Genomic DNA, 26,065 nt, shown 5'->3' with positions numbered 1-26,065 from the left:
ATTAAATACCACAACACCCCAGGCCATGAGAGAACTCTATTGCTCTTGGGCAAAATAGAATTGAAAACAAATAGAACTAGAGATTACAGTACTAAGATAGTTGTTGGGGGTTTATTTATTTAGTTTTTTTTTTTTTTTTTTGAGTTGTCAAATAAATTTTGAGAGCCCAGAAATAATTCTTTTTCACCATCTTGAAGTATAGAAGATCAGCTGCTAAGTCAGAGATTTATTTCTGAATTTCTACTTATACCCTTTGAAAGCATCTCTAACATCTTGTGCCCCAGGGCAAAGCTTTAAGGAATATTTTCCATGGAAGTCGAGTCATCAGACAGTCAAAATTTGGAATCATTCCCAGTTCTTCGGAAGTAAAGTTAATTAATCTGGACGCACATCATTTGTGTCTAAGAAATTCAAGAGAAGTGTAATTAGTTCAGCAATTAGTTGTTTTTTTTTTTTTTTGCGGTACGCGGGCCTCTCACGGTTGTGGCCTCTCCTGTTGCGGAGCACAGGCTCCGGATGCGCAGGCTCAGCGGCCATGGCTCACGGGCCCAGCCGCTCCACGGCATGTGGGATCTTCCCAGACCGGGGCACGAACCCGTGTCCCTAGCATCAGCAGGCAGACTCTCAACCACTGCGCCACCAGGGAAGCCCAGCAATTAGTTTTAACTTATCAGAAACATTTCTCAAAAATAGGCATTAAAATCTTGCCCTCTTCTCCCAGTAACCATATTTTTAACTGGTTTATTACTGCTGGTTGTTAAACATGCTGTCTCCTTGGTTGATCTTGCGGTAGAGGGAAAAATCCATTATTGACTCTTTCTGTGCAGTAAAGTTCTGCTTTATCTACATTCTCAATTGTGACTTATTGTTTGCTCTTAATGAGCATATGATGAGGATGTGCAGTGAACATTGTTTAGCATCTTGAATGGAAAAGGGATATTCTTGCTTCCTTGAAAGTTGACTTTTTAATCCATTCCTTAGAAAACACTTCCTCTTCCTGTCCTCTAACTGGAGTCTAACCCTCACCCTTTGCATTTTGCTATGATGATTTTGACAAAAGAACTTAAATAAAAGTTGTTCAGGAAATGAGACTTAAATTATCTTATGTATAAATTTTTGGAGTCCTGTTGTTTTTCCCAAGTTAGAAAATGTGGAGTGATGTCTAGGGTCAGGTTTTATTTTATGTTATCGAACACATTCTAAATCTAGATGGCTGTTTAACCTGTTTTGGTCAGATAAATTAATACCAGCCATAAATGTCTTTAATTACCCTTTTAATCTTTTCTACATTAACAAAATCATGGTGTTTTGTAGCTTCAGTATTCCCTATTTTTTTTAAACTTCATATGCTTCTAATCACAAATGAACAAGGAATTAAACAGGATTTGTATTCTTATTGTTTCAAAATTGCTAAGTAGGAAAAGTCCACAAGTAGATGATTACAACTAATTATATGTTTATAATCTGTTTAGTGTCTTTTTATTCAAAGTGAAGTGACTCTCCCCACCGAAGTGTCTATCTCAGTAGGTTAAGAATGGGATTTGAAACTTATCTAGCCCTTTTAAGATTTTGTTGCTTGATTTTTCCTATTTTATTTCTTTTCTTCATAAATTATCCTTGATGTTTATGTAACTTTGATGAAATATATTAAATACTGTATATATTTTCTTACAGTGTTTAAAAATCAGTCTAGAAATTACCATGTTTGCCAAGGCAGTAGAGTTCCCAATTTCCAAGGCAGTAGATTTCCTGAGTGGCAGTGACTCAAGCCACACCATGAACATTCCAGTCAGCCACAGTCTGCATTTCTTCCTTTTCTTTCATTATGGAGTTTGTAATCCCTAAACTACAGAAAGACACTTGGTTAAAAACCTAGTCATAAAGATTTTTATTATTGTTTTACTTTGGGTTATTCTCTTCATCATTTTCTATAAACCAGAATTCCCTAGACCCTCTTAGCCTGTTCCTCTTCTCCAAATAAATAGCAAATTGAGTTAAGAAGGAACCTGAAAAAGGCCAGCGTCAAGGCTAATGCTGAAGGTCAGTTGAATCTAAATGGATACCTTAGAATAATAGTGGAAGTTCAACATTCATCCATTCAACACATACTTATTCAATACCTACTCTGTGCTAGGCCTCATTCCAGCTGCTGGATACTGAAAGAAATGGAGATAATAAACAACAGATAATAAGGGAAGTATTTAAACAACCTACTTTACTAGAATTATAATCTTACAAATTTTTTTAACCAGATTCTTGTAAGTTAAGACAGATCATACTTTACTTACTGTGGATAGAATAATAGGAACATCAGATTATAGCTTTTAAAAAATACATTGAAATATAGTTGATTTACAATGTCGTGTTAGTTTCAGGTGTACAGCAAAATGATTCCGTGATTTTGAGATATATATATATATATATATATATATATATATATATATATATATTCTTTTTTAACATTATCTTCTATTATGGGTTTTTACAAGATATTGAGTATAGTTCCCTTTGCTATACAGTAGGTCCTTGTTGGTTATCTATTTTATATAGAGTAGTGTTTATATTTTAATCCCAAACTACTAATTTACTAATTTATCCCCACTACTTCCCCTTTGGTAACCATAAATTTGTCTTCTATGTTTGTGAGTCTAAAATATGCATTCCACCCCAAACACATCCCTTTTTGGCTATTATAGTCAAAATAACTGATTAATTTTACTTTTTAAAAAATTCAGTAGCAGTCATGGTACCATTGTAGCACACTTTAACTGAAAATTGATATTCTATCTCCAGAACAAAAGAGGCTGAATTATAAAAATTAATGTCAAAACTCTTCACTCTATCTTACTATGCTTACAGGCATAATGAGAAGAAAAATCAAAATCATCGTGTTTTGGATCCAGGATTGGTACTACTTCTCACATAATCATATTGCTTCAGAGTACTCTCTAGCAATAATTATTACCTTTCCATATTAATTTTTAAAGGTAGATTTTTGACAGGTGAGATGATTGTTATTTATCCTTTATCCATCTGTTTTTTAAAGATTGCATGTGCTCAGTAAGCCAAGAGTAACAAGAATTTGAAAGCCTAAGAACAAAACAAAATCTCTGGGCATCTAGTATACTTTATGTAGGGTGATTTTCTAACGTTCTGTGAACACAGGCAAATCAATACAAAGTAAGTATGTTTTTCTTTATTTCTAGGGATTTTGATTACATATCAAATTCAGTTGGTCCACTAAGTAGATACTTGAGGTGCATATAAATTTATTTTAAACAAATAATTCAAGAGGCATCAAGCATTTATTTTTTTAGGTAGTTGCAGGGCTTAGTTGGTCATTTCTGTAACATTTTGTAAGCGCTGTTCTTTTCCTGCAAGTCATATAAATCACAAGCATGTGTACATTTAGATAGCAGTTATTATGGATAACAGTTGCTGTTATTGAAAAATCAGCAGTTATTGGATACTGACTCTGGAAATTGTGTATTTATTATCTCATTTGGTCCACACAGCCACCCTACATGGCAGGTATCATTATTACTGTCTCCAGCTAATAGGTGGATGATTATAAAAATGAGTCATGGTCATAGTGATTGTTTTCCTGTAGTTAAAAATTCTACCTCTTGAACTACTCCATTTCTTTCCCAAAGTTCCTGGCTTTACATTCCTCATTTTATTATATCCTTTAGCCTGTTTCTATCCCAGTTTTTTAGTTCCTCTCCTAAGGTCATATTGGCAGGGCTAGGGTAGTCAAACGCTGTGACAAGGAGTTTGGACATAGTCAGAAGTGGAGACAAAAGCCCCGAGGGAGCAGACTCCAGAGTTGAGCTGGACCAGGGCCACTGCTGGTATATTTAGTAGTTTGGGAATCTTATGTTGCTTTCACAGACCAGGCAGCAGATGGTCTGGTTCAGAAGCTCAGTGCCTGGCAGAGAGCTGGGCACAGAATAGGCCTTCTCTAAGCATTTCAAATGAATAAGTGAATGAACAAAAGAAAATCAGCTAAGGCTATCAGGTCTCAAGCTAGCTGGAATTCAGGTTCAAGGAGGCAACATTAGTTTCTAGCTGCTTACTACATGCCAATTATTGTACTAGAAAACTACACGAAGTAAATTCCATTTTATAAAACAGTGCACCTTCCCAGCATGTAACCAGCTGAGAAACCAGATGTCCAGATTTCAGCAGGAAAACCAAATGCTGTTCTTAACACATAGTAGAGATGGAGTTGGGAAGTTGGGAGTGATGCTGTCACTATTCCTCAGTGCTTTGTTCTTCCGTAGGAACTTGGACAGTTGACACAGGACATAATAGTAAATTGCATGATTTCCAGAGCCTAGAAGCAGAGATTCTGATGTTTCAGTATGTTAGGCTCTTACTGCTCTTGGGTCAGGGACCAAGGCCACAGATCTTCTGAGAAGACAGGGTAGGTAGAGGCCAACATGCAAAAATGATCAGAAGTGAGTATTGCAGCTTGTGAGTAAGTTGGAGACACACAGATTCAGCCTCCCTGACTAATTCACGGGAAGAGGTCCCAGTCTTTAGGGGTTCTTATAAAAGAGGAGAGGCAGGACTTATAGTAAAACTCAAAGCTCTACCGGCAAGGAGTTTGATCTTATTTCCCAATGCTATTTTGGCAAATAGCCTTCCTTGACCTCAGTTTACTGGTTTTCTCTTCTGTAAAGTAGGAATGCTGAATATTAGGCTATGAGAGAGAAGGAATTTGAATGGATTTCCTAAGTAGAGGTGAGGCTGTGTTATGCCTCTAATTTCACAACCCAGTGAAAAGCAGCTAACCCTCCAAATATGCAGGCTGATTTGACTTATTCTGAGCCTATTTCGCATCATCAGGGCAAATTAGAAGCATTCGTTTATTCAGTGCTCATAAATCTGAATCCAGTGAACTAAGACAGTTTTTGAAATCCCTCTCTAATTCTTGGAGTGATTGGCGTAATGGTTTGGGTGGGCGTGACGGTGGGGCAGGGTGGGGAAGGTGGAGGTAGAGGAATTAACATTTCCCAGCCATATTACAATTTTTAAATCGAGACTAAACCTACCTTAATCCACCAGTAAGATGTCATGGACTTTTCTCTCTCCATGTTTTACTGTTAGTTTTTGTTTGTTTTCCCCTCTGTTTTGAAAATACGTAGGATTAGAGTCAAGTGCTATCACTTAATCATTAACTAGACATTCTGCATCTAGAACAGGTGCCTAATCTGGCCAAAGGGTCAGGAGGATGGTCACTAAAAATGATGTTAGAACCTAAATTCTTATGAAGGCTTGCTTTAATAATGAGGGAAGATGACTGTAATCATTCCACTCAGGACAACAAAAATCGTTAAATGATTTGAGCCAATGTTACAATATCAGTTGCATGCCATAAACAGTTAATTTAAATATTATTATGTAATATATGTGTGTATGCATATATTGATATATGTGTGTGAAAAACGTATATATACATATACATAATTTAACGTCTTCTGTTTATGAAGACATCTTTTTAAGATGTTCATGGAAATTAAGATAATAGAATTATTCTTTTTTTTTTTTTGCTGTACGCCGGCCTCTCACTGTTGCGGCCTCTCCCGTTGTGGAGCACAGGCTCCGGATGCGCAGGCTCAGCGGCCATGGCTCACGGGCCCAGCCGCTCCGCGGCATGTGGGATCTTCCCGGACCGGGGCACGAACCCGTGTCCCCTGCATCGGCAGGCGGACTCTCAACCACTGCGCCACCAGGGAGGCCCAGAATTATTCTTTTGACAGCAACTAATTTTTTTTAAAAAGTGACAATATCCATTATTATGAATGTAGTAAAACTTTTAAATGACATTGGTTTTATTAGTGATAGATAACAGTATCTTTGTATTCTTGAATAGTTCTGAATGTACTTGGAAAGACACGTTAATAGCCTTGAGCAATAATTGATATGTAGAGTATTGATTCAAAGTTTCCTTCCCATAATTCTAAAGCCTGCACCACACTTACCCCAGAGTTCCTCAGTCCAGTCCACAGATTGGATATAACTGCTCTACAAAAATTACATATAAATTGAACGAAATTCTGGTCTTAAGAACCAATTCTTCCTCTTCAAGCTGTTAATGTGGGTCTTGGCTTTAAGTCAGTGGGTTATGTTCTACATGTTTAGGCTCATTCATACTCTCTTCTTTTAATTTTCCTGTTTCATAAGTACTTTGCTGTATAACTGATCCATCACCATTATATGTGGGTTACATTTTTGTTTAGGGGAAGAAAAGGGTAAAGATGATATCATGTATATTCCTTTTTAAACAGATTGGATACTCCGGTAAAAACAAACACTAAGTCAATGCCTAATGGGGTGAATCTGAGAGGAAAGTGCTTTTAGTAAATTCAGGCTTGTAGACGTGTTAACATTTGGCTATCTTTGCTCTAAAGACGCAGGCTAATGGATGGGCTAGAGTAGCATTAATGAGCTCACTCCATTAAATCAGTTCTTTTTTCTTGTTAAATATCCAAAAGAGAAAGATGGTCCACTTAACTAGGGAAAAAAAAGTTTTCATTTTAGTGCCGTAGAAGCATGATGCATATTTCCTTTCTAATTTAATTTCTAACCATTAAGAGTCAATTCTATAAATGACCCACTGAAGCACTTGGAGAGATTAGAGAACTATAAACCGAATGTCGTTTGAACTTGGCTGGCTAGACACCATGATGTTATATAGCATAATTTGAATTTAACATCACATTTTTATGAAGCCACCAAGATGAAGCCCAGTGACTTTCATAAACCATTTCTGAGAAGGCCCTCAAATGGAGTATGAAAATCAATCTCGTCTCTGGTCATTGTTATTACTCAAGGTCACATGGGCCAGGCCTTTCATTCACTGTGATTTGAACTTTTGTTCAAATGGTCAATTTCACTCTCGGAAATCAGAAAAAGGTTGTTTGTAGTCTGTGGGCTGAAGGAAAAGGATTATAGCTCTAATGAGCCAAATCTGTGCAAATGAGAAAATAATAATCTCCTCATAATTAGAACTTCCTTTGTAGAATAAATGTTGGCCATGAGTTTCCAAAGGCAGAAAAATGATTTCATTATTTGCTTAAAAGAATATATGTAAATGAATGCCAAACAGCTTACTGGAAAGGAGGAATTAAATTGACTTCGGCTTGTTTTCACAAGTATGTACATTGTTGAAATCTCACTCTGATGTTCTAGTCAAAACACTTATTGTTCTTTTCTCTGTCATTTGGATACCAAGGACTGATATGTCATCTATTCGAGTAGAATGTGATGTTTACTGCATAAAACGGTTACTTTTATTCTTTTTAAAGTTTGTCCTGTAGGAAGCAGGGCTAGCACACCCATTTCACAGATGGAGAAAAAGCATATGCCTTGCTCAAGGTTTAAGTGATTTTTTAAATTGGAATTAGCATTTAGGAGTGTCATCTCCCATGTCCATCGTGTAGATCATTGTAAGCAACAATAGAAGTGGCAGCACAGATCAGGAGGAGAAAACATTTTAATAACCGTGGCAGTACCCAGTTTATAAGCATATGTTATTTGGAACTCAAAGAGAGGCATGTATACCCATGGTTGTGATTGGGTGCTCAGACCGCCACATAAAGTGGCAACGTATTACTTAACAGTCATACAATTCTTCCAGGGTTTCTGGGCTCCTTTTTCCGGTCTCTCCTGGCCCACTGAGGTCTGCTGAGTTCCCTATTCCTGTAAAACCTGACCTGTCTGAGGCTTGAGACCAAGAAAGTTTAGAAGTCAACTTGGAGGTTAATAGCCATTTGGAGAATCCTGCTGGAGAGGGCAGTGCCAGAGGGGAGTTCAAACTGCAAGAAAAGACAGCGAGCGTAGAGAAAGTGAGCTGTCCTGTGTGGCCCCTGTGGTAGGTTACCTCACAGCAGAGGAGGGTTCCAGCCAAAGGAGGCGTCACTGTGGGGAGGCCCCTGGAATGGGGCAGCAATGTTTGCTCACTTCTCGGGGGTTTGGGGGAAACCGAAGATCAAAAGCCACGAACTTTCCATAATTAAAGTATCTCCCTTTCCAGTCTCAAAAGAGCATCGCCCTGAATTATCTTGATTTCATGACTATGGGAAACCAGTAAGACAGTCTGTCAAATACAGTGTCATTTCCCACATTTTAGAGATGTTAAAAAAAATAGCCCATAGTGGTGATGTGGCTGCTCCCAAGATTATAAAGCTGGTTGGTGTGAGAGCTTGACTCGCTATTCCTTTCGCTTGACCCTTTGTTGAGGACTCACTGGGGATTGATCCAAATGCTTAACCACTTTGTAGGAAGGAACGGGAGGCCTTTCCCCTGTCCTTGTTGTTTTATGTGGTCTTACGGTCAGTATGATTGATAAAGTTGAACATGTCCAGGAAATGTAATAAAGTAAAAACTTCCAAGGCAATGACTTCAGTCATGCGAACAGCTGTTTCTGAGGTAGAGAAACAGTATTAATGCACTGATCTGCTGATTATATATCATGGTAATAGGGGGTTACTGCTCCTGGGGAGAGAGCTTTGCTCACTTTTAAGAGCTCAGTGATTATATGACACTTAAAAAAAATCTTCACCACTCTTTATTAGGTGTTTGGCCTCCTCTGATCACTTCAAGTCCAAAATATAGGTTATAAAAAAAAAATGAACTTTCATGTTTATATAGAAGAACTAATGAAAGAAGGCCTTTGGAAATTTTCCAAATTATCCCAGATAAACTGTGTTACTCCTCCTGATAGCCTGCTTGTGATGTATTAATACCGTGAAGTTCAAATCTGACAATTTGGAATGAGTGGCACACAGATTTTTTAATTCCTGAAAAAAATACCTCCATCTTCCCGCAAGTCTTACCCAGTGCCACCCCCCTCAAAAGCACACAATTTTGATATAAAGAGAATCAATAAGATGATTATCTTAGTCTTCAAGGGTCAAGTTTCCCTCCAAGATTTCCTCTTTCAACATTTGCCAAATGTGCCCTGCTCTCCATCTCACAGTAGAGAGTATACAGAAGGGTGAGTCAAAAGCATCTCACTCTTTCCACATAAAGCTATTGAACTCTGGTTATATGCATGGTGGTTATCTCAGTCTTGACAGTGGAGCTACAGTGTGAAATACAGACACATCAATCAGCAGATGTGTAGACCCGCATGTCACACATGCGGAGGAGTGTAGAATGGAACATTTGAGGTTATTCCTCCACTCCTGAATTCAACCTGGATTAAAGCTTTAGCATTTAAAACCCTCTGGCCCTACTGAAAATATAGCCCTGAATGGGTGAATAAACCTCATGAGCACAAGAGCTATCATCTGTGGAATGAGTTACCAAAATGAAGATACATTGTGTCTGTAGAAGCCCTTTGATTCACCAACAGGGGAATAGACCAGTCAAGATAGCGAATAGGGCTGATTTGGCATGGATTGTTCTTTCAAAACTGCACTGCTATCTCCTGGGTATACGATGATCAAAGTTAATAACATAGCAGGTGGCATAAGTAGATGAGCATTTGCCAGATGGATGGTATTGACGTAAGTGATGTGAATTTGGAGGAGGAGGGAAGGGAAAGTTTTCCATGAGTAGAATATGAATATTTGCTCATGAGTGACTGTCCCTCAGTTCAAAATCCTATGAAAGCAAATTGGTGAAATGAAGCCTTTTCCACCTAGGGTATTTTAGAAAGGAAGGTTCATGTAAGGATTTGATCTAAAATTACTTTTATATTTATCCTCTCTCTTACCAAGGCTTCATTCTACTTTCTCTTTGTTCCCATGATCAAAATCAATGAGTGTAGTACTTGGTATTTTCTTTCTTTGTGAGACAAAAACTCATATTTTTCATTGGTTGAGAGATGGAGATGAGGTCCTTACACATATCCCTGGGATTAAAACGCATATTACGGATTTAATTAAACTAGCTACCATTTTCTCAGTGGATCAGGGTGCAGATACACTCTGGTGGAAATACAAGTAAGAGTTAGCAATATTCAACGAGATAAGCTAAATTGTATCTTCTTATAAATGAATTGCTATTAATGACAAGAAAATAAGAACTGTTTTTATGGTTTAAAAAAATCATGAAAGCCCACTTCACTTATTTAAAGTGATATTCAGAACAGCCAAATTTTAGACTGCACGATAATTAAGCCACAGCAGAGATTTCTCTATAAGCAAAATTGATCAATGTCAATATTAGTATATTATTAGGTATTTAAATACAAAATATAAAATGATTTTGAGCTCACAGTCAATTTTTGGTGTGTCATTCTTTATGCCCAACTGTCCATGCTTAGGGCACGATGAATTCCTTTTGACCAAAAGTTTTCAGGTTTAATTTTTTTATTTAGTTCATGACCCTGTCTATATCATCTCTCCTTTATGCGTCCCCATAGCTGCCAAACATATCATTTAATTCTTAATGACAACAAAAATACTTTGTTTTTCTTTTGGATCTTAAACTTTGTTTTTTTTTCTTCCTGAAAAATATCTACTTGCTATTCTTCCTTGCTGGAATCCATACAGATTCCCCTTAAAGAATTTAAAAATTCTCTTAGCAAAGTCATTACTTCAACTTGGCTATTAACACAGCCCTGAATGTAACTTTTTTTAGTTTTTACTAAACAGATTTCGGTCTCCTGACAATCTGTCCATCCTCTGATAGACAAAGATGTGAAACACAAACATTGAACATAACGTTCTCTGTGCACTCACAAAACACTAAGAAATACATGCAGAAAACATAATAGTGGAGAACCAAGGAACACTGCGCTCTCAAGTAGCGACTCAGCTATTGATAAAAACTGAACTTGCAGCCAGGATGCTATGGTCTAAAGCATTCACGTTGTGACTGGTGCTGAAAGGATCACTATTTATGTGGAATTGGTAGTAAGGCATTCATAACAGTGCTATGGCGCTCAGTCCTCTAATCCCTGGGAGGCTTCTCCATTTTTCGGGTTTGCGGTTCTGTTGCCGTTGATACCAGTTTTTCAAGGAGAAACAAGCTAAGCCTTGTCAGAGCTGACAGCAGTGTCTTCCGAAGCCTTTCCTTTTAAATTTAAGGTAAAGGCAAGGAAACTAGGCTGCCACACAGAGGTTAGGTGGTGCCCAGCCCTCTCGGATAATCCCTCGTGAAAGATCCTCATTTTCTTCAGTTTGCTCTATTGGAACCCCAGTCCAGGGATGAAGAATTCATAGCCCACAATGGCTGATTTGAACTATCCTAGACCATGTGGGTGAGAGGGTGAACAAATTAAAATGAAAAGAATGTTTTCATCCTTCCTTACATTTCCCTTCTATTTACTGACTGTGTGTCCAGATGAACCTTGAAACGTATTCTTTTTTCTTTTTATATTTTTATGGTTTTTATTTATTTATATTTTAAATTTTATTGAAATATAGTTGATTTACAATGTTGTGTTAATTTCTGCTCTGCAGCAATGTGATTCAGTTATACATATATATATATATATATAATTCTTTTTTATATTCTTTTCCATTATTTTTTTAACATCTTTATTAGAGTATAATTGCTTTACAATGGTGTGTCAGTTTCTGCTTAATAACAAAGTAAATCAGTTATACATATACATATGTCCCTACATCTCTTCCCTCTTGCGTCTCCCTCCCTCCAACCCTCCCTATCCCACCCTTCTAGGTGGTCACAAAGCACCGAGCTGATCTCCCTGTGCTATGAGGCTGCTTCCCACTAGCTATCTATTTTACAGTTGGTAGTGTATATATGTCCATGCCACTCTCTCACTTTGTCCCAGCTTACCCTTCCCCCTCCCCGTATCCTCAAGTCCATTCTCTAGGAGGTCTGCATCTTTATTCCCATCTTGCCCCTAGGTTCTTCTGACCATTTACTTTTTTTTTTTTTTTTTTTTTAGATTCCATATATATGTGTTAGCATACGGTATTTGTTTTTCTCTTTCTGACTTACTTCACTCTGTATGACAGACTCTAAGTCCATCCACCTCAGTACAAATAGGGCAATTTCATTCCTTTTTATGGCTGAATAACATTCCATTGTATATATGTGCCTCATCTTCTTTATCCATTCATCTGTTGATGGACACTCAGGTTGCTTCCATGTGCTGGCTATTGTAAGTAGAGCTGCAGTGAACATTTTGGTACATGCTCTTCTTGAATGATGGTTTTCTCAGGGTATATGCCCAGTAGTTGGATTACTGGGTCGTATGGTAGTTCTATTTTTAGTGTTTTAAGGAACCTCCATACTGTTCTCCATAGTGGCTGTATCAATTTACATTCCCACCAACAGTGCAAGAGGGTTCCCTTTTCTCCACACCCTCTCCAGCATTTATTGTTTGTAGATTTTTTGATGATGGCCATTCTGACTGGTGTGAGATAATGTTTCATTGTAGTTTTGATTTGCATTTCTCTAATGATTGATGATGTTGAGCATTCTTTCATGTGTTTGTTGGCAATCTGTATATCTTCTTTGGAGAAATGTCTATTTAGGTCTTCTGCCCATTTTCGGATTGGCTGGTGGTTTTTTTTTTTTTTTTTTTTGATATTGAGCTGCATGAGTTGCTTGTATGTTTTGGAAATTAATCCTTTGTCAGTTGCTTCATTTGCAAATATTTTCCCCCATTCTGAGGGTTGTCTTTTCATCTCGTTTATGGTTTCCTTTGCTGTGCAGAAGCTTTTAAGTTTCATTAGGTCCCATTTGTTTATTTTTGGTTTTATTTCCATTTCTCTAGGAGGTGGGTAAAAAAGAATCTTGCTGTGATTTACGTCATAGAGTGTTCTGCCTATGTTTTCCTCTAAGAGTTTGATGGTGTCTGGCCTTACATTTAGGTCTTTAATCCATTTTGAGTTTATTTTTGTGTATGGTGTTACGGTGTGTTCTAATTTCATTCTTTTACATGTAGCTGTACAGTTTTCCCAGCACCACTTATTGAAGACGCTGTCTTTTCTCCATTGGATATTCTTCCCTCATGTGTCAAAGATAAGGTGACCGGGGCTTCCCTGGTGGCGCACTGGTTGAGAGTCCACCTGCTGATGCAGGGGACACAGGTTCGTGCCCCAGTCCCGGAAGATCCCACATACCACGGAGCGGCTGGGCCCGTGAGCCATGGCCACTGAGCCTGCACGTGCAGAACCTGTGCTCCGAAACGGGAGAGGCCACAACAGTGAGAGGCCCGTGTACCGCCAAAAAAAAAAAAAAAAAAGATAAGTGACCATATGTGCGTGGGTTTATCTCTGGGCTTTTTATCTTGTTCCATTGATATATATTTCTGTTTTTGTGCCAGTACCATACTGTCTTGATTACTGTAGCTTTGTAGTATAGTCTGAAGTCAGGGAACCTGATTCCTCTAGCTCCATTTTTCTTAGGATTCCTTTTGCCATTCGGGGTCTTTTGTGTTTCCATACAAATTGTGAAATTTTTTGTTCTAGTTCTGTGAAAAATGCCAGTGGTAGTTTGATAGGAATTGCATTGAATCTGTAGATTGCTTTGGGTAGTAGAGTCATTTTCATGATATTGATTCTTCCAATCCAAGAACATGGTATATCTCTCCATCTATTTGTATCATCTTTAATTTCTTTCATCAGTGTCTTATAATTTTCTGCATACAGGTCTTTTGTCTCCTTAGGTAGATTTATTCGTAGATATTTTATTCTTTTTGTTGTAGTGGTAAATGGCAGTGTTTTCTTAATTTCACTTTCAGATTTTTCATCATTAGTGTGTAAGTATGCCAGAGATTTCTGTGAATTAATTTTGTATATTGCTACTTTACCAAATTCATTGATTAGCTCTAGCAGTTTTCTGGTAGCAGCTTTAGGATTCTCTATGTATAGTACCATGTCATCTGCAAACAGTGACAGCTTTACTTCTTTGTTTCTGATTTGGATTCCTTTTATTTCTTTTTCTTCTCTGATTGCTGTGGCTAAAACTTCCAAAACTATGTTGAATAATAGTGGTGAGAGTGGGCAACCTTGTCTTGTTCCTGATCTTAGTGGAAATGGTTTCAGTTTTTCACCATTGAAGACAATGTTGGCTGTGGGTTTGTCATATATGGCCTTTATTATGTTGAGGAAAGTTCCCTCTATGCCTACTTTCTTCAGGGTTTTTATCATAAATGGGTGTTAAATTTTGTCGAGAGCTTTCTCTGCATCTATTGAGATGATCATATGGTTTTTCTCCTTCAATTTGTTAATATGGTGTATCACGTTGATTGGCTTGCATATATTGAAGAATCCTTGCATTCCTGGAATAAACCCCACTTGATCATGGTGTATGATCCATTTAATGTGCTGTTGGATTCTGTTTGCTAGTATTTTGTGGAGGATTTTTGCATCTATGTTCATCAGGGATATTGGCCTGTAGTTTTCTTTCTTTGTGACATCTTTGTCTGGTTTTGGTATCAGAGTGATGGTGGCCTCGTAGAATGAGTTTGGGAGTGTTCCTCCCTCTGCTATATTTTGGAAGAGTTTGAGAAGGATAGGTGTTAGTTCTTCTCTAAATGTTTGATAGAATTCGCCTGCAAAGCCATTTGGTCCTGGGCTTTTGTTTGTTGGAAGATTTTTCATCACAGTTTCATTTTCAGTGCTTGGGATTGGTCTGTTCATATTTTCTATTTCTTCCTGGTTCAGTCTTGGCAGGTTGTGCATTTCTAAGAATTTGTTCATTTCTTCCAGGTTGTCCATTTTATTGGCCTATAGTTGCTTGTAGTAATCTCTCATGATCCTTTGTATTTCTGCAGTGTCAGTTGTTACTTCTCCTTTTTCATTTCTAATTCTATTGATTTGAGTCTTCTCCCTTTTTTTCTTGGTAAGTCTAGCTAATGGCTTATCAATTTTGTTTATCTTCTCAAAGAACCAGCTTTTAGTTTTATTGATCTTTGCTATTGTTTCCTTCATTTCTTTTTCATTTATTTCTGATCGGATTTCTATGATTTCTTTCCTTCTGCTAACTTTGGGCATTTTTTGTTCTTCTTTCTCTAATTGCTTTAGGTGTAAGCTTAGGTTGTTTATTTGAGGTCTTCCTTGTTTCTTAAGGTGGGCTTGTATAGCTGTAAACTTCCCTCTTAGAACTGCTTTTGCTGCATCCCGTAGGTTTTGGGTCGTTGTGTTTTCATTATCCTTTGTTTCTAGGTACTTTTTGATTTCCTCTTTGATTTCTTTGGTCATCTCTTGGTTATTAAGTAGTGTGTTGTTTAGCCTCCATGTCTTTGTATTTTTTTTTTTAGAGATTTTTTCCTGTAGTTGATATCTAGTCTCATAGCGTTTTTGTCGGAAAAGATACTTGATACAATTTCAATTTTCTTAAATTTACCAAGGCTTGATTTGTGACCCAAGATATGATCTATCCTGGAGAATGTTCCATGAACACTTGAGAAGGATGTGTATTCTGTTGTTTTTGGATGGAATGTCCTATAATATCAGTTAAGTCCATCTTGTTTAATGTATCATTTAAAGCTTGTGTTTCCTTATTTATTTTCATTTTGGATGATCTGTCCGTTTGTGAAAGTGGGGTGTTAAAGTCCCCTACTATGATTGTGTTACTGTCGATTTCCCCTTTTATGGTTGTTAGTATTTGCCTTAGGTATTGAGGTGCTCCTATGTTGGGTGCATAAATATTTACAATTGTTATATCTTCTTCTTGGATGGCTCCCTTGATCATTACGTAGTGTCCTTCTTTGTCTCTTGTAATAGTCTTGGTTTTAAGGTATATTTTGTCTTATATGAGAATTGCTACTCCAGCTTTCTTTTGATTTCCATTTGCATGGGATATCTTTTTCCATCCCCTCACTTTCAGTCTGTGTGTGTCCCTAGGTCTGAAGTGGGTGTCTTGTAACAGCATATATATGGGTCTTGTTTTTGTATCCATTCAGCCAATCTATGTCTTTTGGCTGGAGCATTTAATCCATTTACATTTAAGAAAATTATCGATATGTATGTTCCTATTACTATTTTCTTAATCGTTTTGAGTTTATTATTGTAGGTCTTTTCCTTCTTTTGTGTTTATTGCCTAGAGAAGTTCCTTTAGCATTTGTTGTAAAGCTGGTTTGGTGGTATTGAATTATCTTAGCTTTTGCTTGTCTGTAAAGGTTTTAATTTCTCCGTCAAATCTGAGTGAGATCCTTGCTGGATAGAGTAATCTTGGTTGTAGGTGTTTCTCTTTCATCACTTTAAATATGTCCTGCCGCTCCCTTCTGGCTTGCAGAGTTTCTGCTGAAAGATCAGCTGTTAACCTTATGGGGATTCTCTTATGTGTTACTTGTTGTTTTTCCCTTGCTGTTTTTAATATTTGTTCTTTGTATTTAATTTTTGATAGTTTGATTAATGTCTGTCTTGGTGTGTTTCTCCTTGGATTTATCCTGTATGGGACTCTCTGTGCTTCTTGGACTTCATTAACTATTTCCTTTCCCATATCAGGGAAGTTTTCAACTATAATCTATTCAGATATTTTCTCAGTCCCTTTCTTTTTCTCTTCTTCTTCTGGGACCCCTATAATTCGAATGTTGGTGCGTTTAATGTTGTCCCAGAGGTCTCTGAGACTCTCCTCAATTCTTTTCATTGTTTTTTCTTTATTCTGCTCTGTGGTAGTTCTTTCCACTATTTTATCTTCCAGGTCACTTATCCATTCTTCTGCCTCCGTTATTCTGCTATTGATTCCTTCTAGAGAATTTTTAATTTCATTTATTGTGTTTTTCATCTCTGTTTGTTTGCTCTGTAGTTCTTCTAGGTCCTTGTTAAACGTTTCTTTTATTTTCTCCGTTCTATTTCCAAGATTTTGGATCATCTTTACTATCATTATTCTGAATTCTTTTTCAGGTAGACTGCCTATTTCCTCTTCATTTGTTATGTCTGGTGGGTTTTTGCCTTGCTCCTTCATCTGCTATATGTTTCTCTGTCTTCTCATTTTGCTTAACTTACTGTGTTTGGGGTCTCCTTTTCGCAGGCTGCAGGTTCATAGTTTTTGTTGTTTTTGTTGTTTTTGGTGTCTGTCTTCAGTGGCTAAGGTTGTTACAGTGGGTTGTGTAGGCTTCCTGGTGGAGGGTACTAGTGCCTGTGTTCTGGTGGGTGAGGCTGGATCTTGTCTTTCTCGTGGGCAGGTCCACGTCTGGTGGTGTGTTTTGGGGTGTCTGTGGCCTTATTATGATTTTAGGCAGCCTCTGTGCTAGTGGATGGGGTTGTGTTCCTGTCTTGCTAGTTGTTTGGCATAGGGTGTCCTGCACTGTAGGTTGCTGGTCGTTGAGTGGAGCTGGGTCTTGGCGTTGAGATGGAAATCTCTGGGAGATTTTCGCCGTTTGATATTACGTGGAGCTGGGAGCTCTCTTGTGGACCAGTGTCCTGAACTTGGTTCTCCCACCTCAGTGGCACAGCCCTGATCCCTGGCTGGAGCATTAAGAGCCTGTCATCCACACGGCTCAGAATAAAAGGGAGGAAAGAAAGAAAGAAGGAAAGAAGATAAAATAAAGTTATTAAAAATAATTATTAAGAAAAAAATGTTTTTAAGTAATAAAAAAAACAACGGACAGACAGAACCCTAGGACAAATGGTAAAAGCAAAGCTGTACAGACAAAATCACACACAGAAGCATACACATGCAAACTCACAAAAAGTGAAAAAGGGGAAAAAAAATATAGTTGCTCCCAAAGTCCACCTCCTCATTTTGGGATGAATCATTGTCTATTCAGGTATTCCACAGTTGCAGGGTATATCACGTTGACTGTGGAGATTTAATCTGCTGCTCCTGAGGCTGTTGGGAGGGATTTCCCTTTCTCTTCTTTGTTCGCACGGGTCCCGGGGTTCAGCTTTGGATGTGGCCCCGCCTCTGCATGTAGGTCGCCTGAGGGCGTCTGTTCTTCACTCAGACGGGACGGGGTTAAAGGAGCCGCTAATTCGGGGACTCTGACTCACTCAGGCTGGGGGGAGGGAGGGGTACGGACGCGGGGCGAGCCTGCGGCGGCAGAGGCCAGCGTGACATTGCACCAGCCTGAGGCGCGCCATGCGTTCTCCCGGGGAAGTTGTCCCTAGATCCCGGGACCCTGGCAGTGGCGGGCTGCATAGGCTCCCGGGAGGGGAGGTGTGGATAGTGACCTATGCTTGCACACAGGCTTCTTGGTGGCGGCAGCGGCAGCCTTAGCGTCTCATGCCCGTCTCTGGGGTCCACGCTTTTAGCTGCGGCTCGCGCCCGTGTCTGGAGCTCCTTTAAGCGGCGCTCTTAATCCCCTCCCCTTGCGCACCAGGAAACAAAGAGGCAAGAAAAATTCTCTTGCCTCTTTGGCAGGTCCAGACTTTTCCCCGGACTCCCTCCCGGCCAGCCATGGTGCACTAACCCCCTGCAGGCTGTGTTCACGCCGCCAACCCCAGTCCTCTCCTTGCGCTCCGACCGAAGCCGGTGCCTCAACTCCCAGCCCCGCCCACCCCGGCGGGTGAGCAGACGAGCCTCTTGGACTGTTGAGTGCTGGTCGGCACTGATCCTCTGTGCGGGAATCTATCCACCTTGCCCTCTGCACCCCTGTTGCTGTGCTCTCCTCCACGGCTCTGAAGCTTCCCCCGCTCCGCCACCCGCAGTCTCCGCCGGCGAAGGGGCTTCTTAGTGTGTGGAATCCTTTCCTCCTTCAGGGCTCCCTCCCACTGGTGCAGGTCCCGTCCCTATTCTTTTGTCTCTGTTTTTTCTTTTTTCTTTTGCCCTACCGAGGTATGTGGGGGAGCTTCTTGGCTTTTGGGAGCGCAGAGGTCTTCTGCCAGCATTCAGTAGGTGTTGTGTAGAAGTTGTTCCACATGTAGATGTATTTCTGATGTATTTGTGGGGAGGAAGGTGATCTCCGCGTCTCACTCTTCCGCCATCTTGAAGCTCCTCCTCCATTGTGGTTTATCAGAGGATATTGAATATAGTTCCCTGTGCCATACAGTAGGATCTTGGTGTTTATCCAGCCTATTGTTCCTCAATCTGATACTCCTAGTAGCTTTTCTCAGACCCATTTTGGCACTGGTCTACATTCCTTTTCTCAATGTGAAATGTCATTTAGAGTTGCATTACTAATTTACTGGGGTTTAACGTTAATAACCAGTTTTACCAAATTTAACCTATAAATACATAAATTCTTAATGAGTACATTATTCAACTATTATGGTATTAAGAAAGTCTTATATGGGATGTTAGACTTTATAAAAAAGCAGTTAGATGTATCTCCTCAGGCTGTAGAACTGAGCTTTATGGTGGTAATTTCCATATTATAGGCCTTTAATCGCTAGGGTTAATTCTGTGTTTTAATGGCTAACAGAAGGAATAGTCTGGATCAGTGCTTCTCAAATTTTAATGTACTTATGAATCCCCTTGGGATCTTTGTAACTGGGGATTCTGAATCAGTAGTGTAGGGTGAGGTCTGTGAGTCAGTTCCTAGTGGTCCCCAAAACAGGGATGTAGGGAGACCTAAACACCTTAGAAATTCAGGACTTTGTGCATCCCCTTTAAAAGTGCCTCTGGCCTTTGTTTTGAGCTGCCCCTAAAATACTCACCTGCCAGTTTATTATCTGTCTCAGACTCTCCATCTTCTTAGAATATCTTTGCCAGATTCAGCAAAAACAACCCAGGATGCCCAGTTAAATTTTAATATCAGATAAACAATGAATATTTTTTAGTATAATTACATCTACAGTAGTGCGTGGGACGTGCTTATACCAAACACGTATTTATTATTTATTTAAACTTGGCATTTAACTGGATGTTCTGTATTTGATCTGGCAACTTCTTCTTGAAACTAGTGCCTTGCTGTGGATTGTTCTAGATCAACCCCAGCACTACTGACTTTGGGGCCGTATCATTCTGTGCTGTGAGGGGCTGTCCTGGGCGTTGCGGGAGGTTTAGCAGCATCCTTAGCTTGAACCTACTAAATGCCTGAAGCACGTCGTTGTTACAGTGGGGAGTGAGGAGATGGGAGATGTCTGTGGACATTACCAGTGTCTCTTGGGGGAGCAAACCCATCCGCAGTTGAGATCCACCTGTCTAGAGGAAGAGACTGTGTGTGTGTCTGTGTTGTGTGTGTGTTTCTGGATGTTTAGGGGCCAAAACTTCAGGAAGGATTTGGTCATCTGTCTTTTTCAGTCCAATATGATATATAATGAAGTTTTCTCTAAGTTCAGTGAAAGTTATGAGATTACTGGAAAACTTAGAGGCAAATATTGTTTTCTGTTTACCTATGCACCTATTTCCTCATGCCCTATCACCTCAACACATGCACCAATTTAGCATTTAAAAGCTATGTTAATCATAATGTTAATTATACGTACAGTTTCCTGAGTATTTTACCCCATATCTACAGCTGTGGAATATTCATTTGTCCTAAGTGTCTATGGGATTAGACTCATACTGTCTTCCCCAGCATTCATGGTCTTCCACTGGCTCCCTCCTCCCTCCCCAACTCCTTTCCCCTTTGGTTTTCCACCATAGTCTCTAATGTTTCTCTCTTATCCACTCCATTGTGCCATGCAAACCAGATGTATACCACTCACTGATTAGTGTTGCCCAGGTGTTTTCTATCATGTGCTTTCCTCCTGTTGCCCTCCTTCTACCCTGCCTCATAGCCATCCTTTAAAGCAATCTGTGCAATCCAATACTCCTCAGTCACAAAAATATAATGAAATTGTGCCGTGTGCAACAACATGGATGGACTTGGAGGGTATTATGCTAAGTGAAATAAGCCAGAGAGAAAGACAAATACTGTATGATATCACTTATACGTGAAATCTAAAAAATACAATAAATTATAACCAAAAAGAGGAAGACTCACAGATATAGAAAACAAACTAGTGGTTACTGTTAGGGAGAGGGAAGGAAGGAGGGGTGATATAGCATTAGGGGAGTAAGAGGTACAAACTGTTATGTATACAATAAACTACAAGTATATATTGTACAATACAGGGAATGTAGACAATAATTTATAACTGTAAATGGAGTATAACCTTTAAAAATTGTGAATCACTATATTGCACACCTGTAACTCATATAATATTGTACATGAACTCTAACTCAATCAAGAAAAAAAATAAACCCAAAACAGATCAAAGCAAAACAAAAAAGCAGTCTGTAAAAGTCAACTCTTCAAGAAACTCTATTCTTATGTTCTGAGCCTGAAAGAATCACCCTTTCTTCTGGCACTTTATAATCTGTGTCTCTTCTTTATAGCACAGCACACTTTTTCTCCTTTGGATTAGAAACATTTATGGACTTTATCTCTCTTGCACACCTGGAAAGACCTTTAAAGTAGGTTTTGGAATTGATTCAATGTTGCATTCTCCATAGAACATCAATGTGCAGTCCCCCAGGTGCTCCCACCTTAAAGCCTTTGCATGTGTGTTTCCCTCTGCTTGGCACGTTTTGTCTAACATAACCTCATGGCCATACTCCCTCACATTATTGAGATCTTTTCTAGGTAAGGCCCTTCCTGACCTCCCTGTTTAAAACTGCCCCAGATCCCAGCTTCAGCACACTTAAACCCCTTTCCTGATTTATTTATTTTCATGATAGTCATCCCCTTCTCTCATGCTTTATTTTTACCAATTTATTTATTATCTGATTCCCCTTACAAGTATATAATTTTTACTCTTTCATTTATTATTATTTTCTTAATGCCTGGAGTAGTTTCTGGAACATATTAGGTGCTCGGTAAATACCTGTTGACTAAGTGAATAGATTAATGTACGAGAGTACCTGAATGTACCACCTCCAAAGGAGTTGGTCTTAAAAATTCCAATCCATGGGAATATAAGTAGAGTAATTGGCAGAAACAAAACTACTTTAAGGTAGAATTTCTTACACACCCAGACACAAGCTCATCATTTTCTAATCCTATCTTGCATTTATTTCACACAGAAAACTTAGGAAGAAAAGCTAAAAAAAATCATGTTGATTGCAGTTTGGAGGGAATGGTACTGAAAAGGCTCCCTTGCTTAAACTTCTCTAATGCAAGGTTCTGGAAATTCCACCATTCCTGATATAATAAATGCTATATTACTTGTTATTAGCTAAGTCGTTGTAGAAATATGATTGGGCCAAAAAGAAAGTGGATAAAAAGCTGTTTCATAAACCCTTGCTTCGTTTTCCTTTCATCTCCTTTATTTTTCTTCATAAAAGTTGTATTTGAAGTAAGCAAGCGCCCTCTGGGGCTGTGCCTACATGGAATGTTAAGGTATTAATGGATCATTTTTGTGCGATTTGTTCACATAAGTCAAATATGCCAGATGGGTAGGTTATTCTCCCAACCACATTGACCAACTGTACATGAAATTGCCTAGTTAATTTAGAGCTCCTGAGTTAACATTACCATGAACAAGGAGTCAAACTTTTTTTTTTTTCCTAAAGGACCAGCTAGTAAATATTTCTGGATTTGCAGGTCACATAATCTCTGCCACAACTACTCAGCTCTTCCACTGTAGCTTTAAAGCAGCCATAGGCAATAGTTCAAGAAATGGACGTGGCTATGTTCCAGTTAAACTTTGTTTTATAGATCCATATATAACACTTTATAGATAGATCTATAAAATTTTGTTTTATAGATATTTGAATTTCATGTAATTTTCACATCATGGATTTTTTTTTTTTTTTTTTTTTGCTTTTGTTCAACCATTCTTAGTTTGTGAGCCCTACAAAAACAGGTGGTGGACCAGATTTGGCCCACAGACTATATGGTTTGCTGACCTTTGCTGCAGACTTTCTGCTTCAAGATGTTGTTGTCCTTGTAGGCTATCCTAGTTCAGAAGGAGCAGGACTTCTTGGAATGGAGCAGCCATGGCAAATGTGTGAGACCATGCCTGTGTTAAATAAGAGAAAGGCAAGATTTTGAGTCAGACAGCAGTTTGCAGCCAGAATTGCAAGCCAGACTCTTGAGTTTCATCTCCAATTAAGACTTTGTAGATTACTTGTGCTTTTATCTAAATCTTGTTCTCACTCTGCAACGTTTAGCCCTAATTAATGTAGGCTCATTTTTCGTGGTACTATCTCTTTTCCTAGCATTTTGGAAAAACTTCATCAGTGATTTTCTTTTAAGTTGGCATTAGTATTTATTTGTAGAAGTGGAGAGTTAAGCATGTTATTATTTTCTACCCTTTGTGTTGCTTAATGCTTTGTATTGTGTTTTCTCTGCCCGTGTGATCTTAGCTGCAAAGAGGTAGTTCCAGGAAAAGGCAGAGATGTTCAGGGTTTGGTACTATGCAGTTAAGATTTAAAGACACTAATTGTATTAACATTTATTTTTAGATCTTGTCCATAATGATCATTTTCTCTCTCATTCATTGACAAATGTTTGAATAAATTGTGTACAACTTTAATGCTTTTATAATACAACCCTTGTGGATACCAGAGTATATCTTTCCCAAGATATTTTAGGCAATTGTCTCAACTTCCTGTTTTTTTGTTTTCCCCTCAAGAATGTCAAAAGGTACATTTTCATAGCCTCATTGTATAGTTCATCCAACTGTTACTGGTCATCATTCATGTGGTCATGATTTTTCAATCCAGTTTGTCTCATAATTAGATATTTTGCAGCCTCCGTACCAGACCAAAGCATCTGCTCTTAGAAGTGTTGGTTTTTCCAAGCAGCAGGCTTTTCTGATGCTTCTCTCTGAAGATACATAGAGTACTTTCATCTTGGCAGGGGGAGTCTGGGTTTAGCCTTAGAAAAGAAATCTGTTCATATGCTGATAATTTATTTTCAATCAGTAAAATTAGTATACCACTTAATAAATGAAAAGGGTCTCTTTCTACCCACTTTATTATCACAAAGGATTAAGATCTCTTGTCCCTTGTTTTAATCAGAGATTTAAAATATGTTTCCATCTAAATGCATTAGCACTGAGCTCCCCTACCTCCTCAACTTGCACTCCATTTTGAAAAGCTGATTAAATTGTTTCATTGCTGATTGGCTGGAAGCCCATGCACCTTCCTGGCTACAAGCCATTAACACCCTGGCCACAAGTGCTGACAGGAAGATGAAGAGATTTACACCCTCTGATTTCTGTATTAACAACAAGGACAAAACAGTATGTGGTCCTGTCAGTGGATAATGCAGTTTAAAGATATATTTCCTTTTTCCACAGGTGCATTTTTCTCTGAAAATTAGCAGTTCAGCTTGGTGTGAATAATAAGGTATCTTCTCTGATAAGTCTGATTCATATTAAAAAAAAAATCTGTATTATGGACAAGTTCAGGATTTATAAGGCTATTAGCATTTCTCTAAATGATAAAACTGGAGTCAGCTTATTCTTGAGATCTAAGTTTTGATAACCTGAAAAACTTAGTGGAGAGAAACAAGTATGGAAAATGTTACATTTTATAAAGGGAAAATGCATACACATGTAATAATAGTGAAAAAGAACTTTTCTTAATCATTCAGTTATTTAAGATAAAATTATTTTTTAACAACTAGAAACAATGCAGTATGATAATATGATCACTTTACCCAATTAATTCTCCACTTGTTTAATAACCAGCTATATATCTTTGTAGGAATATATGTGAAGTAAATGTATGTGTTTGTATACATACATGCACTTGAAATATATGTATATATTTGACTAAAGTTGCACATATATAAGTATACATATATGCACATACTCTCATGTATCTGTATCTATATCTATACACGCATATATACATAAGCACATGTATGAATATTTACTAATCATGCACATATATACGTGCGTGGGTATATGTGTGTGTGTGTATATATATAGCACATAGAGACATACACTCCGATATATACAACCTCTAATATATAAAAATTGGAAAAAATAAATTGAAGATGGGGTAAAATATTAATTTTGTATATTTAACACAGTTTTCCATAAAATGAAATGATTAGATTTGTTTCATCCCTAAGGCCTCTTTCAGCCTTAAGTGATGAACCTAATATTTGTATATCTTCATATTCACTTGAGAATTCTGGAAATGTTTGTAATGATTATTGGAGGATAGAAATACTGTAGAAGGAATACAGATGAAAAATCAGGCTTTTAATAATTAATTGCCCAATAACCATTAACCGCGTACTACTGCAAAGGCACTGTGCTGGGCAGAAGAGACTATGAAGGAATTGAAGGCTTATTCTTTCTTTCAGGTAGCTTATAGATTACTTTTGGAGAAATATGTAGACTGACGTGAAAGCTGTCACTGTAAAGCAGGGACTGATAAGTGGGGTAAAAAATGCAAAACTGAGCCCTACATTTCAGTATCAGGAGAATTCACTTTAAAAAATGTAGACTGTACTGTAAATCGTGTTTGTCAATGACTTTGCTTACAAAATCTTCTCTTGATAGCTGGCTCAAAGATAGTCCAGACCTTCAGGGTCTAATTATTAGAAGTTGTAAGTTCTGAATTACAATAATGAGACTTTCCCATAAATGGAGGCCACCGTTAAAATATTCTCAAACTTTAAGATGAAATAAATCAAGTGAAGCTAACTATTTTAGAGTTTTCTCAACAGATGGCCCTTTGAGTAAATGGGCAAAACAAAAGTAATTGCTCCTCAATGTGATCCAGCTTAAAACAAGGGTATTATTTGATGTTTTCACTATGTGAGACACTGAGCTGTGAATATTCACAGAAACACAGAGCAATATTTCTATCCTTGAGCAAACTAAAATTTAACTGAAGAGATGCATGAAAATATGATAATGATACCAATGAATGGTTGAGGATTGCCAAGTGAGTGCCAATGAGAATATATTTGATGAGATATCAGAGAAGGAAAGGGAAAACAGATTTGACTTGGATCTCAAAGATTGAGTTGGGTTCAGATACTTGTGCATTCAGCAAATATTTATTGAGGGTCTACTAAGTCCCAGGCACCTAGGATAGAACGGTAAACAAATCCAAATAAGGGTCAGCCCTCATAAAGTATGAAAACGCAAAGGAATCAGACAGGTGGGTGCAGAGCAGAGGGGTGGCAAAGCTGAACAGGTAGATGGGAGAGTATAAAGCCATGTTCAGAAGCTCAGTGAGAACATCAGTTATATAATAGGACATATGGTTACTAAAGGAGAATTATAGGAGAAAGAGATGGAGAGTGAATGACTTCATAAACCCAAGAAAGAAATACTCACTATATCTG

General features: G+C 38.2%; 1 protein-coding gene across 1 annotated transcript in view; it reads left to right on the top strand.

The window, feature by feature from the left end:
- DCC (DCC netrin 1 receptor) overlaps positions 1-26,065 on the top strand; it is a gene marked incomplete at both ends in the record, with an annotated part of 1,161,813 nt that overhangs the window by 470,526 nt on the left and 665,222 nt on the right. The window lies entirely within an intron of this gene.

This window comes from Leucopleurus acutus (assembly GCF_964270905.1).
Source record: "Leucopleurus acutus genome assembly, chromosome: 13".
Taxonomy (NCBI): Eukaryota; Metazoa; Chordata; class Mammalia; order Artiodactyla; family Delphinidae; genus Leucopleurus; species Leucopleurus acutus.
The sequence above is the reverse complement of the archived record's forward strand: the minus strand, read 5'-3'. Positions and strand labels throughout refer to the sequence as shown.